The 4694-nt window shown below is 49.7% G+C and overlaps 1 protein-coding gene across 2 annotated transcripts in view; it reads right to left on the bottom strand.

Annotated features, from left to right (window-relative positions):
- Nucleotides 1–4694, bottom strand: part of PPP1R13L (protein phosphatase 1 regulatory subunit 13 like) — a 146813-nt gene that overhangs the window by 93947 nt on the left and 48172 nt on the right. The gene's annotated exons all lie outside the window — the stretch shown is intronic.

Genomic DNA, 4694 nt, shown 5'->3' with positions numbered 1-4694 from the left:
CTGATGCTCCGCCCCTTTCCAATCACACTTCCCGGATCTTGCGCGCATGCGTTCTGCCTAGGGAACTATAATGTACCTCTCCGCCGACTAGCAAAGAGTCCCTAAGTGAATAACCTGATTGCGTTGATGTCTAATCTATTCAATCGATAACTGTTCATCGAGCATCTCATGTGTGCTAGGCACTGTCTGGGCTTTGGGGCTACAGCACGTGATTAAAGCAAAGTCTTCTCCTGCTAGGGCTTACACTGTACTGGGAGAGACAATAAAAGCATTTAACTGAGTAAAGATAATTTGAGGTCGGGCGCGGTGGATCACGCATGTAATCCCAGAACTTTGGGAAGCTGAGGCGGTCGGATCACCTGAGGTCAGGAGTGCGAGACCAACCTGACCAACATGGTGAAAGCCCGTCTCTACTAAAAATACAAAAATTATCCGGGCGTGGCGGTGCGCGCCTGTAATCCCAGTTACTCGGGAGGCTGAGGCAGGAGAATCGCTTGAACTCGGGAGGCTGAGTTTGCAGTGAGCCGAGGTCGTGCCACTGCACTCCAGCCTGGGCGACAGAGCGACTCCGTCTCAAAAATAAATAAATATAAAAAATAAAAGATATTTTGAGATAGTGGCCAGCATAATGAAGAACGATGGAGCAGAATAAAGGGATGGGAAGTGACAGCGAGTCTATTTTAGAAAGGGTGATAATGGAAGCCTCTTCTGAAGAGGCAACATTTGAACAAAAACCAGATAGAAGCGAGATCTGGAGTGGGGGGGGAGCGGGAGGTGGTGTTTAACAGTTTAAGTGCAAAGGTCCTGAGCGAGGACCAGATGGCAGAAATCTCAGGTTGTTAGCCATGAGATCAGAGAGCTGGCACTTACGTTATTTGGAGCCCTGTTGTTAAGTATCTTAAGTTTTGTGGATGGATTCAGTAGCCTGTTTAATAACTACAGAAATTACTGCAAAATTCAATTGACTAATTTTGTGTTTCAATAAAAAGGCCAAGTGCAATGGCTCACACCTGTAATCCCAGCACTTTGGGAGGCCAAGGCGGGTGGATCACTTGAGAGTTCAAGACCAGCCTGGCCAACATGGTGAAATCCCATCTCTACTAAAAATACAAAAATTAGCTGAGAGTGGTGGCACGCACCTGTAATTCTAGCTACTCGGGAAGCTGAGGCAGGAGAATTGCTTGAACCCAGGAGGCAGAGATTGTGCCACTGTACTCCAGCCTGGGCAACAGAGTGAGAATGTGTCTCAAAAAAACAAACAAATAAAATAGGCCGGGTGTGGTGGCTCACATCTGTAATCCCAGCACTTTGGGAGGCCACGGTAGGAGGATCCCTGAGATCAGGAGTTCAAGACCAGCCTGGGCAACATGGCGAAACCCCTTCTCTACTAAAAATACAAAAATTAGCTGGACATGGTGGCATGCACCTGTAATCCCAGCTACTTCGAAGGCTAAGGCAGGAGAATTGCTTGAACCTGGGAGGTGGAGGTTGCAGTGAGCTGAGATTGTGCCACTGCACTCCAGCCTGGACAGAGCAAGACTCTATCTCAAAAAATAATAATGATGACTGGGCACAGTGGCTCACACCTGTAATCCCAGCACTTTGGGAGGCCGAGGCAGGCAGATCATGAGGTCAGGAGATTGAGACCATCCTGGCCAACATGGTGAAACCCCATCTCTATTAAAACTACAAAAATTAGCTGGGCATGGTGGCCTGTGCCTGTTGTCCCAGCTACTTGGGAGGCTGAGGCAGGAGAATCGCTTGAACCCGGGAAGCAGAGGTTGCGGTGAGCCAAGATTGCGCCACTATACTCCAGCCTGGCAACAGAGTGAGACTTTGTCTCAAAAAAACAAAACAACAACAACAACAAAAAAATTATAATAAAATAAAAGGGAGAAATCTGCCAAAGGAAAGGGATAATAGGCTCAACAGAAGTCTGGCCGGGTGCAGTGGCTCATGCCTGTAATCCCAGCACTTTGGGAGGCCGAGGTAGGCGGATCACGAGGTCAGGAGTTCGAGACCATCCTGGCTAACATGGTGAAACCCCGTCTCTACTAAAAATACAAAAAAATTAGCCAGGTGTGGTGGCGGGCACCTGTAGTCCCAGCTTCTTGGGAGGCTGAGGCAGGAGAATGGCGTGAACCTGGGAGGTGGCGGAGCTTGCAGTGAGTGGAGATTGGGCCACTGCACGCCAGCCTGGGTGATAGAGCGAGACTCAGTCTCAAAAAAAACAAAAAACAAAAAACAAAAAACAGAGGTCTGAAACACAGCAGAGGAGACATTAAACTTTAAAGCTCTGGCCGGGCGCAGTGGTTCACACCTGTAATTCCAGCACTTAGGGAGGCCAAGGTGGGTGGATCACGAGGTCAGGAATTCAAGACCAGCCTGGCCAAGATGGTGAAACCCCGTGTCTACTGAAAATACAAAAATTAGCCAGGCGTGGTGGTGGGTGCCTGTAATCCCTGCTACTCAGGAGGCTGAGGCAGAAGAATCGCTTGAACCCAGGAGGCAGAGGGTGCAGTGAGCCAAGATTGCACCACTGTACTCTAGTCTGGGCAACAGAGCAAGACTGTCTCAAAAAAACAAAAAAACAAATACAGCTCCAAAATAATCCCTGATTCCATGTCCTGCATCCAGGGCACACTGGTGCAAAGAGTGGGCTCCCAAAGTCTTAGGTAGCAGAGTCCAGCCCCAATGTCTCCTCACACAGGTTGGAGTTTAGTGCCTGTAGCTGTTGTAGGCTCAGGGTACAATCTGCTGGCAGATCTATCACTCTGTGGTCTAGAGGGCAGGGGTCCCCTTCTCACAGCTCCACTAGTCAGCGCCCTGGTGGGGACTCTATGTTGGGCCTCCAACCCCACCTTTCCCCCTTGGCAATATCCTAGTAGAAGCTCTCTGTAGGGACTCCAACCATGCAGCCAACTTCTGCCTGGACAGCCAGGCTTTCCTACACATCCTCTGAAATCTAGGTGGGAGCTGCTAAGCTTCCTTCACTCTTGCATTCTGTGCACCTACAGGCCTAATCCCACATGAAAGCTGCCAAATTTTATGGCTTGCACCCTCTGGAGTGGTGGCCCAAGCTATACTTGGGGCCCTGTGAGTCATGGCTGGAGATGGAGCAGTAGGGATGCAGGGAAGCAGTGTCTCCAGGCTGAACAAGAGACAGGGCCCTGGATCTGGCCCAAGAAACCACTCTTTCCTCATATGCCTCAGAGCCTCTGATGGGGGAGGTTGTTTTGAAGACTCCTGAAATGCCTTCAAGGCCTTTTTCCCATTGTTTTGGCTGTTAGCACTTGGCTTTCTTTTAGTCACGCAAACCTCTCTAGCAAGGCAATACAGCCTGCTTGTATTTCTCTCCTAAAAAATGCTCTTCTCTTCTCTACCACATTGCCAGGTTGTGACTTTTCCAAACTTTTATGCTGTGTTTCCTATTTACTGATGGATTTTTCAGAGACATGGTCTCACTGTGTCACTCAGGCTTGTGGGCAGTGGCTATTCACAGGTATGATCCCACTCCTGATCAACACAGGAGTTTTGACCTACTCCACTTCCAGCCTAGGTCAGTTCACCCCCTGCTAGGCAACCTGGTAATCTCCCACGCCTGGGAGGTCACCATATTGAAGCCAAACTTGGTATGGACACCCAATCAGCATAACACATTACAGCCCAGAACTCCTGGGCTCAAACAATCCTCTTGCCTCAGCCTCCAAGTAGCTGGGAGTACAGGCACATGACACAGAGCCTGGCTGCCTCCCTTTATTTATTTATTTATTTACTTATTTAAGACGAAGTCTCGCTCTGCCGCCCAGGCTGGAGTGCAGTGGTCCATCTCGGCTCACTGCAAGCTCCGCCTCCCAGGTTCACGCCATTCTCCTGCCTCAGCCTCCCGAGAAGCTGGGACTACAGGCACCCACCACCATGCCTGGCTATCTTTTTTTTTTTTTTTTTTTTTGAGATGGAGTCTTGCCTTGTCGCCCAGGCTGAGGCAGGTCGGATCTCAGCTCACTGGGTAAGCTCCGGCCTCCCAGGTTCACACACCATTCTCCCGCCTCAGCCTCCCAAGTAGCTGGGACTACAGGCGCCTCGGCCACTACTCGGCTTTTGTATTTCTTAATAGAGACGGGTTTCACTGCAGCACAGGATGGTCTCGACTTCCACCCTTGATCCGCCACCATCTTGGCCTCCTAAAGTGCTGGGATTACAGGCTTGAGCCATCCACCGTCAGCTTGGCTAATCTTTTTTGTATTTTTAGTAGAGACGGGTTTCACTGTGTTAGCCAGGATGGTCTTGATCTCCTGGACTGTGATCCATTCCGTTTTGCCTCAGTTGGGATTACAGGTGTGAGCCACACTGCCTGGCTTTTTTCTTTTTTCTTTTTTCTTTTGGTGATAGAGTCTCACTTGTCACCCAGGCTGAGTACAGTGGTAATCTCAGCTCACACGTGCAACCTCCTCAGCCCCCAGGTTCAAGCATTCTCCTCCTCAGTCTCCCTCAAGTAGCTGGGATTACAGGTTTCACCACCATGCCCAGCTAATTTTTGTATTTTTAGTAGAGATGGAGTTTCACCCATGTTGGGCTGGTGGCTGATCTTTGAACTCTTGATCTCAAGTGATCCACCTGCCTCAGCCAGGTGTGAGTCACCACGCCCAGCTGAGCCACCATGCCTGGCACCCTTTTAATTATAAATTTCTTTT

The sequence above is a fragment of the Papio anubis genome, chromosome 20 (assembly GCF_008728515.1).
Source record: "Papio anubis isolate 15944 chromosome 20, Panubis1.0, whole genome shotgun sequence".
NCBI lineage: Eukaryota > Metazoa > Chordata > Mammalia > Primates > Cercopithecidae > Papio > Papio anubis.
Note: the sequence above shows the minus strand (reverse complement) of the source record. Positions and strands in the feature narration are given on the sequence as shown.